Source organism: Hemicordylus capensis, chromosome 2, assembly GCF_027244095.1.
Source record: "Hemicordylus capensis ecotype Gifberg chromosome 2, rHemCap1.1.pri, whole genome shotgun sequence".
Taxonomy (NCBI): Eukaryota; Metazoa; Chordata; class Lepidosauria; order Squamata; family Cordylidae; genus Hemicordylus; species Hemicordylus capensis.
In genome coordinates this window covers 289,838,818-289,854,036 of record NC_069658.1, presented here as the reverse complement: position 1 = coordinate 289,854,036, position 15,219 = coordinate 289,838,818, and the positions used below count along the sequence as shown (strand labels likewise).

Below are 15,219 nucleotides of genomic sequence, written 5' to 3'. Positions count from 1 at the left end.
TGTACAGTATCTGGCAATGGTAGCTTGACCACCACACCAGTACTATTGACTCAAGGTTCTGTGTCAATGCAACCAACAACTTGTAATGCAAGCAAGGGACAAAGTTATGGCTTTCCTTGGTGCAACTGCTGCACTCAGACCATAAACAATTATTTGCCAAGCAGTGGCTGCTAGCATCAGACCATAAAAAAGCTAAAGTTAAATGTGACAAACTCAAGGACAAACATAAAGGGATCACTGAAATCTCCCTTCAACTTCTATGTGACTCACAGGTTCAAAATATACTAGTTTTATGAGAGTTCATTTAGATATTTTTCTTCCAATATTTTCCTCTTTTATGCTCAGCAAAGGTTATAGTTTAATTAAGGGATGTCAGAAGAAAAGGAAGCTGTTCCTGAGATAATCACTGCCTGTTGTTAGATAAGTACTGAGGTGAAAACAAGCATAAAGGGCTATCATGAAAATGATAAATTGTGCAGTAGAGGGGATGGCTGAAGGTTCAAAAATACAACTGACTTCAAATAAATGTATATATGCACGCACTGTTGTTTGTAGTTCCTTGGGCATATTATTTTCCATCCTAGTACACATGTGTGTGCACACACACTTCTAATATTGCTATCTAAATTTTGTTTGTAGGATGACCTCAAGGAAACTAATCAGGATCTAAAAATGCTGTAAATTACCAAACAACTGTGGCTGCATACATTTAATACAAAAGGTCAACCAGTAGGTATATTTGCATGTGGCTTAATCTTAGGGTTAGGGCATTCTGAATACAAAAATCAGGCTTTTAGAAGATTAAGAGACATAAGTGTTCCGAGGCCAAGGAAAGGGATAATGGAAGCAACAAGAAATTACATACAGTGCTGATACAATCCTCTTTATTATTCAGTCAGTGTGCTTAATGTGCAAATGTATATAAAGAAGAATATTACATTTGCCAATGGTCAAATCTGTGGACCCAGCATGGTGTAGTGGTTAGAGTGCTGGACTAGGACCAGGGAGAACCGAGTTCAAATCCCCATTCACCCATGACACTAGCTGGGTGACTCTGGGCCAGACACTTCTCTCTCAGCCTAACCTACTTCACAGGGTTGTTGTGAAAGATAAACTCAAGTATGTAGTACACTGCTCGGGGCTCCTTGGAGGAAGAGCAGGGATATAAATGTAAAAATAAATAAATAAATAAAATCTGAATATTTCAGGAAGCACTGTAAGACCTTCTTCGCTGGGTTGGGATGAAGCCACTATGGGATAATGTTAATTTGAGATTTTTTAAAATATTTAGAGTACATTAAATTATGCTGGTTTTGTGGTTGCTAGATGCTCTGAGCTCAGGTTGGAAATCTAAGCATTTAGAAATCTAAATAATAGAATCTTATAATGGTTTTTGAGGAAACCAAAGGAAGCCTGCCACTTCTGTTGAGTGGCTGGTCCCATTCTTTTCTAGAGTTGTGTGGTCAAGGTAAAAAATTTGTGAGCAAATATTTATTATTGTGAGCGAGTATTTATTTACAATTATTTGTAAGGCTAGCTCCTGCTGTTCCAACTTTCTCTCAGTCATTCTCACCAGCTTTGCTCAGCTAACCACTAGTCTACAGAAATAATTAAGAAAGGCAGAATGTACATTATATAAACTGAGATATGATCAAAAACACTGGGACTGATACCAGTTATCGTAATATAAAACTATATTATGCATTTCTGCATAGTAATTTTAAAGATTAATCATTGTAGGCAGGATCCAGATTAATTCATGATGAAGTACTAGTGAAATAAATGAGACAAATTAGTCATGACTAATTTAAATCCTGTTCTTTTCAATAGGGCTTATGTCCTGTTCAGTAAATTTTTACAATCCCAGTTTGGTGATCTATAAATTGATTTTAAAATAACACTTCAAAAAATTTCTGGCTCTCTGTCAATGAAGACACGAAAACACAAAATACACATTTTCTTTAGTGCATTGAACAATGAATGTTTTAGTATGTGATGTGACCAGACAAAGATTCTATGTAAATCTACTGCTGTCTGTGTTTCAGTTGTAAACCCATAATCCAGTCATTTCAAGACATGTTACAGTGCTAACATAGCAGATCAGCACTTAATTTTTCCTCAAGCAATAACCCTTTTCTAAAGGGAACAAATTCCAAGGTGGAAGACCAAGTGCTTAACAGGAGGGTGCCAGTACTGATGAGAAAAACAGTGTGAGATGACTATAATTAACATACATAGTGCAGCCAGCCCAACCCACTTTGTGGTTATTAATCTTTCTGTCAAGCAGTCATCATATAACCTGAAATTCAGGCGATGTCTCCAGTTACCCCCTCCTATGGTGGCAATGTCCCCAAGAGAGTTTTACATACATATCTGCCAGGTGGGAAACACAGGTAAATGGTTGGTTTTCACAAGCATTTTAAATATATGCATCTGTACCCCCCAAATTAAAGGGAGACATTCAAGCAACATAGGTGGTGGTCCTTCATTTAGCCCACTATGCTAAACATTCTGAAAGTGCATCACTTTGCTTAAACATGGACACAGGTTATCCACATATATAGGCATATGGACGCTCATCACTGATCACTACAACTTCCCTTAAGAAAGTGGAAGTCACCACAGCTGTCAGAGCCACCCAAGGTTCTGGGGACTCCAGTTTCTGTGCGCCTTTGGGTGCCAGAAATCAGGTAGCCCAATGATGATCTCCCCATTTTGAGGGCATCCTTTAATAAGAACCTAAGAATTGCCTTGTTGGATCAGACCAAAGGTGCATGTAATCTAGCATTTTGTCTCCAATCCTGAAAAGTCAGATACCCCTGGGAGCTCACCAGCAGGTGATAGGCTTCCTGTTATTTATGCCCAGCATCGTTCTGGCACATCGAGAAATACTGCTTGTGACAAGGAGGTTCAATTTACCTATCATATAACAGCTTATACTATTAAACCTACACCCTCTACACATTTGTCTAATCCGTTTTTTAAAACGTCTAAGCCAGTGGCTACCACGGGTGACTTTCACAGAGGAGGGAGCAGCCAGCCTTGAGCATGTCTTTATCTTCCAGCCCAGTTTAATGTCAGTTGTAAAAGGTCGCCAAAAAGGGAGATGCAGAATATGTTGTGGGCGACTCTCATACGTGTACTGAGAGAACAGGGCCGCTACACAGTCGTGACTGAACTTAAAGACCAACCGCCCCTTTTATTGCTAAAATGTGTGAACTAATAGTTCTTCACACCGCGCCCCCAATACTTTTATTTATTATTTATTTTATTTGCCCAAGACGGGCACGAATAAATAAACAGGCGAGTAGATTTCTCATTGGCTGACAGCCGAGGTTCTCCCCTCCCTCCTTCCGTGCGCCGCCTTCCCGTCCTAACCGTTCCTCCTCGCGCTCTGCCTCCGGCGGCCGTTCGTTGGTCCCACCTCCCAGCGTGTAAAGCCGCGTGACGAAGGCGGGCCGGCCGCCGCGCCAAAGCCCACGCGGAGGGAAACGTGTACTGGGCGCGGCCTCTGCGCTTGGCCCTCCCGCCCGACCTGGTCTGGCCTAACTTAGCCACGGCCGCGGGGGGAGGGGGGGGGCGAGGGGAGAAGGGGCATGACCGCCTCGTGCTCCCTCTCACTCCCGAGCCTCCGGCCAGGTTCCGCCCTCCGCCCGGGTGTGTCTAGCTGGCGGCGCCCGCTGCGGTCAAAGCTCTGCTGCTCCTGACGGGGCAGGGCGGGTCCGTCTGGGACGGTCACGGGCTTGTTGGAAAGGGTGCGGAAGGGAGAGGCTGTCTCGGCGGCGGAAAGCAAACCCAAAGCCGAGCGCTTTCGCAAGGCATGTTACGAGCGGGAGACCCATGGCTGGATTTCCTACCTTAACAAACAAACAAACACCACTATCACCGTGCCTCGGGGCTTGCTCCATTATGCGAGGCGGGGGAGAGGGTTGCTTACCGCCTCACCCTCCAGCTGCGCCATTTTCCCCATCGGAATCCCGCACACGTGCCAGAATCCCACGGGTTTGTTGAGGGGATGGGAGATCGACTAGCTTCTCCCACTCACCCCCACAGTATATTTTAATATTTCTGAAAGTGAGAGTGAAACAGTAAAGTACTTAATGAAAGACGCTAGCTCGTGGGGGTGGGGAGTGCATCGTAGTCCCTTATCTGGTCAGCCCCACCCCATACGGGTGCCAACCTGCGACTCACTCTTTAGCAGGCTGGGTCTGGGGAATGTCAAGCCTGCAGCTCTCCCACCCCCCATGAAAAACCCAATAACCCATAGATCTGTCTGCAGGGACGGCTCCAGATGGAGGGCATGGTGGGAGACAAGTAGTTTGCCACGTGCCCCCCCTGTATGAACTCAACAGGATTTATTCTAACTCAGACGTGATGCTGAGAGTGTTAATGTGAAATACACTATTATTTCTGTTTCAAAAAGCGAATGTACAGGAGGCAGCTCGCCCACGCAGAAATGCACTTTTGCCCCTTCTGTATCCTCCCTCAATCCCCCCCCCCGTCGGCACACCAGGACGAATGACCCGCCCCCCCCCCCTTTCTAAAAAGCCTCATCATCCTCAGATAGCATGGTGCCTGCCAGCCTTTCTTGGCAGAGCGCCCACCTCCATTCTGGCTCGAGTGGTGAATGGCCGTCCCTCTCGGAGCCTTTTGCTCTAGTTCACTCTCCCCCTCTTAATTCTGCGCCCGCCCGCCCATGAAGCCCAGTTGTGCTCCTGCCCGCCCCCGTCTAGTGGCCGCCTGGCTTTGGGCCCTCTTAGCTCGCCCCGTCTGCCCCGGTGTGTGCCTCTGAGCCCATTCTCTCTCAGTGCCCTCCGCAGCCCCGTGTCCTCCTCTCCAATTCCTTTTCGCCACCGATTGCCAGTTTGGCACAGTCTCTCTTGTCTTGTCATCCGTTCCAGACCGCCTGGGGAATTTTCCAAGCCAAAAAAAGAAAAAGAAAGGCAACCCGAAAGAAAGTAAAAACCACTGTAGGGAAGGGAATGAAACTTTCCCCACCCCCGGCGCTGGGAATGCAACGCGGCTCAGCCCTCCCAGAGTCTCACTGACGCGGGCGGTTGAGATTTAAAGTCTTTGCGGATCCGCTCTTGCTTGTGGGCAGATAGGGAGTGAAAGGAAAGAAGCAACAGATAATTGCGATTTAGAAGTTCATTCTTGGAAACTGTGGGGAACATATTTACAGGAACTTTCGTAAGGAAAGACAGAGGAGTGATTAGGATCTAAGCAGTTTATAAACATTGCCTAAAGATACATTTAATAATAAATAATAATTTTTAAATGTTAGCAAGCTTCCCACTGTATAGCTAGGTTCTTCCTACATTGCCTTTTTAACCAGCTTTTGGGTATTTTTTGGTTTACAAAAACAAGGACCGTTTTCTGATAGCAGCTCTGATTACTGGATCAGACCAAGGGTCCAACCAGTTTCCAACAGTGTCAAATGCTTCTGGAAAGCCTGCAGCACTTCATGAAAACAGCAGCCTTTCATGATCCACCACCCCTGCCAGCATCCAAAGATAGTTCTGAGCAATACTGTTCTGAGCCTGTGTAGCTATTATTTATTTAGCTCTTATGGCAATCACCCATTGATACACCTCCTTCCATAAATATGTCCAGTCCTATTTTAAAGTCATATACATCTTGTGGCAGCAAACAGTTGATTGGGTAATCCTCAATTCTAGTATTATGGAGGGGGAAATTCTCTTTTTCTACACAAGTATGAATTTCTATAGAAACAAAGGTATCTTTGAAATGGTGGCTCTCTTATCTCTCTCTCGCTCTGTGTATGTGTTAGATTGTGCACCCTTTGAGACAGAACCTTTAATATGTCAACTGGTTTGAGATTTTGTTGTTGAAAAACTATATATAAATATTATTAATAAGATTGTGCCCACCTCCCCATTGAATATTTGTAAGCAAAATAGCCACAAACACTTAAATCTTTTCTCATATGGAAGATGCTTCAACCCCTTGACAATTTTGGTTGTTCTTTTCTGAAAATTTGCCACTCTACCCACCACTCCATCCCAACCCCTCCAGCAAAAAAGGCCTGATCGTTGTGTTTCCTTGTTGTATTATACTGATGGTGCTGGGACACAGACTCAGGTTGATTTTATGGCACAGGCATGTTAATAAAGGAGAAGGCAGTTTTTAAAGTATATACAGATCAGGTATAATTTGTGCTTAGGCGCTCCTGGGGCCAAACTAACAAAGAAGGCATATATAGTGCAATCCAAAGCACATTTACCTGGAAATACCATTGAGTTTACTGGGATGGGTAATGTGCCTAGGATTAACATTTTAATTTGGAAAAAGTTGTGTGTCTGGATATAAGCATTTTCAACATGATAAAAACCATCAAGAAAATGTGGGCCTTGGCAGTTTAGATCAGTTAAAGTATTAAAGTTTGTTTTCACAAGAGTGATTTTCATTTTGTCATTTCAGAAAAGGCAATTTTAGGAGGACTTTATCCCAGTACAACAATAGTATTCCTCTACTCAGGGGCGTAACTACCATTAGGCAAGGGGATGCAGCTGCCTGGGGGCCCCCACGCCTCGAGGGGCCCCCCAAAGTCAAGTCAAATGTGAAGTGAGTGTGTGTGTATCAGTGAGGGGCCCATTTTAAAATTTTGTCTCGGCCCACTCCAGCCTCGTTACGCCCCTGCCTCTACTAACTGGGCAAAGAGACACCTTTTTAAGGGGTGGCTCTTTTATATTTAGCTGGGGAAGACTTCAGCCCAACATGGAATCCTGCCCAAGTGGTTGTTGCTAGGATCTCCCTTTTGTCTCTTTTTAGATGGGAAGTCTCTTTGGGATAAGGAACCACCTTCTCATTCCTGCTCTGTAAACTGTTTTTATGTTACTACTAATTGAATCTATACAAGAGTGATAGACTCCACTTGAAGGAAATAGAACTACGCTGCCGGCACTTAACAAAATCTGACGTGCAGCATTATAAACAGACCTATGGGGGAAAGCTCACAGGAGATGGTAAACATCCAATTTTGTGATAATTTAGTGATGAAATGTAGAGGCAGTAAAAGTGAACATAGATGTACATACAGTACATCAGAAATTGGGTGGAATGTGATAATCAGTGAGATTTGGGTTATTTTTAAAATCCGTAGAAAGATCAGGGAAGGGTGAACTGGGGGGAAGTGCTGCTTTATATATATCAGAGGCGGCCATTACACTAGAAAACTTAAGAGGAACAAACTGTTCCACATAATCATTGTGGCGGAAACGTTAATTTAGTATTGGGGATATACTCTATCACACACCTTCCTCAAACTCGGGGAGATACTGAGATGTAAGGAGGAAATAAGGAGGCAGCCAAAGGAGAAAATGTAATGACAATTTCTATAACCAATTTCAACAAAAATTTCTTTGTTCATTTGTTTGTTCAACAAACAAACAAAACTTTCAACAAACAAACAATTTCAACAAACAATTTCAATTACCAACATTCAGTAGGTAAATGTAAGTTCAGGTGATATCAGTCGAAATGTCTACTATTAATTAGCTATGGAGCTTATTCAGGTGAGGTGGCTCGGTGCTACCTGGGACTGAGTGCTACTTGGTACATGGTATGTGATGTTAGAATTATCAAATTATTAATGATAATGCCATCAAATTCAACATATATACAAAAAATAAAGTGTCCAGGAAGTTCAATACAGTCGCATTTAATTTCAAAACAGGTCACTTTAAAAGGACTGGTTCTCAAAAAAGAGGGGATTGATTAAAAGGAAGTTGAAAAAATCAGGAGGCTCAGATCTGTTCAGGATGGTTGGGGGCTATTTAAAGCCACTATAATGAAAATCAGATAGAATGTATAGTAGGAGAAGTACAACAAACCCAAGAGAATTGCACTGTGGTTAGCACATAGAAACAAAGAAGATACAAAAGGCAAGTAGTGCCTCTAACAGGGATTCCCAGATGTTGTTGATCCCACAATCCCCAAACAAAAGCCATGACAGTTGGGGATTCTGGGAGCTGTAGTCAACAACATCTGGGAATCCCTATTAGAACACTGAAGGCAAGGCTTCCTTTAAAAATTGAAATGTTTGCCCGCCCAAAATCATTTAATGGGATTAATCAGCATGGGATTAATCAGATTAAGAACAGAGAAAAATAAGTACTTCACACAGCTAGTACAATATTTAACTTCTGCCACAAGAAGTGCTAATGGCCACTGGCTTAGATGGCTTTAAAAGAGGATTGGGCAGATTCATGAAGGATAGGTATATAAATGGTTATTAGGATGGCTAAATTGAACCTCCATGTTCATAGGCAGTATGCTACTTTGCTAGGGAGCAATGCCAAGAGAGGGTTATTGCCTTCTTGCCCTGCTTGTGGGTTTCTCAGAGGCAAAGGCCACTGTCAGAAACATGGTGGACTTTTGTTGGGCTCTTCTTATACAGGTGAAACTCGAAAAATTAGAATATCATGCAAAAGTTCATTAATTTCAGTAATGCAAATTAAAAGGTGAAATGAGATAGACGCATTACATGCAAAGCGAGATAAGTCAAGCCTTAATTTGTTATAATTGTGATGATCATGGCGTACAGCTCATGAGAACCCCAAATCCACAATCCCAGAAAATTAGAATATTACATGGAACCAATAAAACAAGGGTTGTAAATAGAACAATATCGGACCTCTGAAAAGTATAAGCATGCATATGTATTCAGTACTTGGTTTGGGCCCCTTTTGCAGCAATTACTGCCTCAGTGCAGCGTGGCATGGATGCTATCAACCTGTGGCACTGCTGAGGTGTTATGGAAGACCAGGATGCTTCAATAGCGGCCTTCAGCTCTTCTGCATTGTTTGGTCTCATGTCTCTCATCCTTCTCTTGGCAATGCCCCATAGATTCTCTATGGGGTTCAGGTCAGGCGAGTTTGCTGGCCAATGAAGCGCAGTAATCCCATGGTCATTGAACCAGGTTTTGGTACTTTTGGCAGTGTGGGCAGGTGCCAAGTCCTGCTGGAAAATGAAGTCAGCATCCCCATACAGCTCGTCTGCGGAAGGAAGCATGAAGTGCTCCAAAATCTCCTGATAGACGGCTGCGTTGACCCTGGACTTAATGAAGCACAGTGGACCAACACCAGCAGATGACATGGCTCCCCAAATCAACACAGACTGTGGAAACTTCACACTGGACTTCAAGCATCTTGCATTGTGTGCCTCTCCATTCTTCCTCCAGACTCTGGGTCTTTGGTTTCCAAATGAGATGCAAAAGTTGCTCTCATCAGAAAAGAGGACTTTGGACCACTGAGCAACAGAACAGTTCTTTTTTTCTTGAGCCCAGGTAAGATGCTTCTGACGTTGTTTGTTGTTCAGGAGCGGCTTGACAAGAGGAATACGACATTTGAAGCCCATGTCCAGGATCCGTCTGTGTGTGGTGGCTCTTGATGCACTAACTCCAGCCTCAGTCTACTCCTTGTGAAAGTCCCCAACACTTTTGAATGGCCTTTTCCTGACAATCCTCTCCAGGCTGCGGTCATCCCTGCTGCTTGTGCACCTTTTTCTTCCACACTTTCCCCTTCCACACTTTCCCCTTCCACATAATTTTCTATTAATGTGCTTTGATACAGCACTTTGGGAACATCCAACTTCTTTTGCAATTACCTTTTGAGGCTTTCCCTCCTTGTGGAGGGTGTCAATGATGGTTTTCTGCACAACTGTCAAGTCAGCAGTCTTTCCCATGATTGTGATTCCTAATGAACCAGACTGAGAGACCATTTAAAGGCTCAGGAACCCTTTGCAGGTGTTATGGATTGATTAGCTGATTGGAGTGGCACACCTGGAGCCTAGACTGTTGAACCTTTTCACAATATTCTAATTTTCTGGGATTGTGGATTTGGGGTTCTCATGAGCTGTACGCCATGATCATCACAATTATAACAAATTAAGGCTTGACTTATCTCGCTTTGCATGTAATGCGTCTATCTCATATATCAGTTTCACCTTTTAATTTGCATTACTGAAATTAAAGAACTTTTGCACGATATTCTAATTTTTCGAGTTTCACCTGTATACCCAGACCTCTAATGCAGCAAAAGCTTCTGGTCCAGAATGGGCTTTTGTTCCTTGAAATAATTTGCAACAAAGAATCGCTCACTTCTCATTCCTGCTTGAAGGAAATAATTGCAAGAGGATTGTGCTCAAAGTTTCTTGACAGAGGTGGTATCTGGAAGTGACCAAGTCAAGACATTGGTCAGGGGCTCAGGGCCAACAAGATGCTCGTGACTGACCCCTAAGACCCACCTGCCTAGTGACTGCAGTGGTGGCAGGACTCTTTTGGCTGAGTGAGTCTTTCAGTTGCAATCTCCCTATCCACAAATGGGAGTTTCTCCAGAATTCTGAGTGTCATCACACAGAGGGCAGGCTGAGAACAGGGAAGATGGGAGGCAGAGGGTTTAGGGGCAAGGAGGTTGAAGGAAGTGTGACACTGGACTAAAAAAAAGGAACTTGAGGCGATAAGACATCTTGACAAAGAGGTCATAGGATATAGGGAACTGACCTAAGACTAGGTGGGACTACTGAGAAATCTTACCATGGTTAAGTCAGAATTGGTTATATGTTGGGGGCAGGGGACAGAATTGCAAAGAAAGTTGGTCATGAGAAGGTGGGACAAGTAGGCATGGAGTAAAAAGCAGGAAACTTTGGAAACAATACATCTCTTAGGGTCTAGGTGCATTGGTGATTGTGAACTATCAGAAGAGAGTTTCAGAAGTAGCGTCTGCACTGTTGTATTTTGTGTATATAGACAATTTTATTTTAACTATATATTAAAATGTTTATAATCAAATCTCTAAAATTAAACAAAAGCCTAGTAAGTAATTACACAGCTAGTACAATATTTGTACATTTAGGAAATGTAATTTCCTAAATGTAGGAAATAAAAAACAGGATTTTTATTATAGATATATTTAGTAGAATTTGATATTTTTCTCCTGATTGAAATCTGTTTCTCAGGAACACATTCAGAAGTCATAAAATGACTACCACTTTACTTACAAGTCAGAAACATTACCTCATTATAACAAAGTCGGGAATGATTGGTCTTTCCTGAGAAACCAAGCCATGCCAAATGACACAGTAGTTTGAGGTAGGCTTAATTTTGAAAGGCAGTCTTGTGACAGCAGAAACACAATCATGAACTTGGCCAAGGCAATCAATCAATTCCTTTATTACAGTCACTGACCAGCACAGTATACAAACAGAAACCCAGCAAAATAAACCTACATAGCCTACAAAGTTATGATACAATAGTTAAGCACATAGTCAAGCACAGTTAACAATGATTCTTAATGAACTCCTGGCGAATTTTATTGGCTATTAAACAGAACTTAGCCACATCATAAGATCTCAAGTTATTCTGGCCAATTAAAAGATAATCAAGATAAAAAGAATCTGTACAACCTGGATGGCAGCTGATAAAAGGGGTTATATGTTTGTGCCGTATATCTTGGTAAAATTGGCAATAAAGGAGCACATGAGCCATTATTTCAATATCTCCCGAATTGCAGAGACAAGTGTGTTATTTGTAAGGGATTTTTCCATATCTCCCTTCCAGGACTACTGTTTGCAAGGCATTGCATCGTACCTGTGTCAAAGCTTTGCGGTATTTTGGCACGGTTATCTGGTTTAGGTATCTGGCAGGGTTGAAACACAGAACCTGGTTGCCCAAATGGACACAACAAGAATAGAGCCCTGATCAATTTGACACTCCATGTCATATATTCTTTGTCTGAGTTTCACCCTGGCATTTCCATACCCCAGAGTTGTCAGTGCAAAAGGGGAGAAACCAATCAATCAATCAATCATTTTATTTACGTCCGTAAGCCAAAGGGAGACACCATAATGTTGCAGCCTTTCCTCCAGCTCTTTTTTCCACCTGGAGTGATAGAGGTCCTTTAGCACAAGTGGAACTAGACCTGCAGGGTGGAAAACCAGCTTCAGCCAGAATTCGAAGATATTGATCCATCCTCTGGCCTCTACTTTAAGCAGTCCTGCTTCCAGACAAAGGACAGCATTGGGCACACACTGGGGTACCTGAAAGATGTTCCTCAGGAATTTAGATTGCACAGCTTCCATTCTAGAGAAGTTGGCGTATGTGCCAAGTTGAGCTCCATATAGGAGCTGTGCTCTTACTTTAGCCAAAAAGAGTTTTATTGCGGAGGGGATAAATTGGGCACCCCTGGAGCGATGGAAAGATTGAATTGCTTGTGCATTCTGCCTTACATATTCTCTGTGTGCATCCCTTCTGCCTGAGGACTGGAATATTATGCCAAGGTATTTTTTAATGAAAGGCGGTATATAAATTTAACAATAAAATAAATAAATAAATAAACTTGTTCTAACCTGTGCCCATTTAGTGACCAGTTCCGAATCTTTGGTCTCTTCACAAACACCAGGATCTTAGTTTTGTTATAATTAATTTTAAAAAGTTGTTCTTTGCAATAGGTAGCAAGAGAGCACAAAACTCTTCTTAGACCTATCAGAGTTTGTGTCCCTGTGTGCTGCTGCAACGCACCTTTATACGGGAGTTTCATATAATGTGAACATCAAAAGAGGTAAACGGTGGTCTACTGATGATCTCAATAGCTTACAGCAAAGTTTCTCTCTGGGAATCAGGTCAAAAGCAGATCTAAAGTCAACAAACCCTACATATAGAGCAGAGTTGGATTTGGAAGTATATTTTTCTACTAGATGTTGTAGTATTAAGGCAGGGTCCATAACAGAATGACCTGCACAGAAGTCAGTTTGCTCTTCCACCTGGATATTTTCAGAATCCATCCAATCCAGTATATGCTCAAATAGGTGCCTAGCATACATTTTGCTCTCTATACTAAGACTAATGGGTCAATAATTTTCAGGTAGCTTCCTTTCACCCTTTTTATAGATTGGGATTATTATCGCCACTCCCCAGTCCTTAGGGACACATGCAGTCCTATCAATAAAAGAAAAGAGAGAGGCCAGGACTGGGCCCCACCATGCCAGATTTTCCCTGATTATTTCCGTAGATATATAATCATTGTCATGGGCTTTGTCAGGTTTAAGCTGCCTCACCAAGGATTCTATTTCAGTACAAGATACTGGTGGCGACTCTGGCAGCTGACCTGCATCCAGATCTAGGCTTGTGACAGCTACTTCATCTCTCTTATATAGCATTTGGTAATACTCCTCCCATACAGATGCAGGTATCATACAATTGAGGTGGGATAATCCACATGACAGATGGGAGGCAACCATACATCAAAACAGACCTGAGCAGGCCTTAAATTTCCATTGGGCACAATTACATTTACTTTCCCTTAGTGGGATCAGATTAATGACTCTCAAGAGTTTCTAAGGTGGTTTTGGACCAGTCATATTTAAAACCAGAAATTCAAGGAACAATCTGAAATGTAAGCCCAATCAAATAATTATGGGGAAAGTACATAGTTAAAGGCACAGTAAAGATAATACACACAGGTCAACCATCAAATCAGGTATCGTGTGTATACCAGTCTGGGGATCTCAAATCTGGGTTCCCAAATGTTGTTGGACCCATCATCTCCAGCTGCAGTGTCCAAAAAGCAATTTGAGTTTGGGGACCCAAATTTGAAAACTTCTGCCATAGTCAGTTCAGTAAGGAGAAGCTGCTTAGCATCGAACAGTGTGATAATCTACTAGTAATGTACAGTAGTTTGCTTATGCAAAGGTCAAAGAGGTCATCTAGATCTGTGTTGCCTTTTGTGGAATGTGATTCTCTTAGGAAGTTACAAATTTCTCAAAAGCAGGCCTTTAAATAATGGGATAATTTATTCAGTTTTAAATAATTTCAGACCCAAGCCATTATGACTACAATCCTAGAGAACAGTTGGACTCAGCTGGACTTGCTTCTGAATAAATATACAATCATAGAGGTGAAAGGGGCTTTGTAGGCTATCTTGTCCAACTCCTTGCTCAATGTGGGAAACCAAAGCTAGAGCATCTCCAGTAGATGCATGCTCAGCTGCTGCTTGTAGGCCAGTGAGGGAGGGGGATTTGTGATTGGGTTGTATGACAAATAAAAAGTATAGCAAATGCAATTCTAGTTTACCATGTGCAGGAAAATGGAGTAGCCATCAAGGCTGTTCTCACAAGCAGCCAAGACAGGGCTGTTTGGATCAGGGGGGTGGTGTTCCGTGGGTGTTCCAGTGGTTTCCCTATTGTCATGGACAGACCACTACCTGGTTAAGGTTGGTATCATGTCCACAATCCTGCAGGGGTGATGGACCTATTAGGATAGTCCGCCCAAAAAGGCTGCTGGACCCAGTAGGTTTCTAAAAGGCCTTGGAGGGTTTTAAAGGTGCGGCCAGTTATTCTGTCAATGCCCTGGTGAGAACTCACCAGGGCAGTAGACATGATTGCTCCTAAGCATCCCTCTAGACCTGCTTCAAAAATGTCCCCCTGGTATACTGAGGAGCTGCGAGGGCTGAAGTGGCTGGGTAGGTGACGGGAACGCAAGTGGAGGAGAACTCAGCTCGAATCTGAAAGGATGCCGCATAGGACCCATTTGATGGCTTACGTGGTAGCGGTGCACGCGGCAAAAAAGGGATTTTGGTCAGCATGCATTGCGTCCACGGGTTCGTGTTTGGCAGAGCTATTCCAGGTCATGAGGAGTATAATTTCTGCTCCTTCTGCTTCAAATCAGTTCCCAGAGGTGCTCTGCTGTGTCACTTTTAGTGGGTTCTTTGTGGACAAAATCTCCTGTATTCGGCTGATTTGTTTGTTTGTTTGTTTATTCGATTTCTTGGACTCCACTATTTCAGCAGGGTCTATGAAGGAGGTGTCCAGCGATCCCCCTTGCAGTGTTAGGTTGGATCCCTTTCAATCTGTGACTCCTGAGGATGTGGACAAGCTGCTTGGGGTGGTGCGGCCTACCAATTGTTTTCTGGACCCTTGCCCGACTTGGCTGCTTTGATCTAGCAGAGAGATTGTTGGAGGTGGCCTTGTTAATATCCTAAATGCATCACAGAGGGAGGGTAGGGTTCCTCCATGTTTGAAGGAGGCAATAGTTAGACCTCTTCTTAAGAAGCCTTCCCTGGATCCCTCAGCGATGGATAGTTATAGGCCAATCTCCAATCTCCCTTGGTTGGGCAAGGTGATCGAGAGGGTGGTGGCCAACCAGGTCCAGCCGGTTTTGGAGGAAACTGATTATCTAGACCCCTTTCAAACTGGCTTTAGAAC

The 15,219-nt window shown here is 43.1% G+C and overlaps 2 long non-coding RNA genes across 3 annotated transcripts in view; one reads left to right on the top strand and one right to left on the bottom strand.

The window, feature by feature from the left end:
- Window positions 1–4,376, bottom strand: part of LOC128345174 (uncharacterized) — a 31,439-nt gene extending 27,063 nt beyond the window's left edge. The window contains exon 1 of the long non-coding RNA XR_008316293.1: window positions 3,858–4,376. This is a non-coding gene — a long non-coding RNA (uncharacterized LOC128345174). The remainder of the gene's footprint in view (window positions 1–3,857) is intronic.
- Window positions 3,267–15,219, top strand: part of LOC128345173 (uncharacterized) — a 36,306-nt gene continuing 24,353 nt past the window's right edge. Inside the window, exon 1 of one of the 2 annotated variants that reach the window (XR_008316291.1) lies at window positions 3,267–4,002. This is a non-coding gene — a long non-coding RNA (uncharacterized LOC128345173). Of the gene's footprint in view, window positions 4,003–6,446; window positions 6,586–15,219 lie in introns of those variants that run through there. The other variant, XR_008316292.1, reaches the window with a different exon arrangement.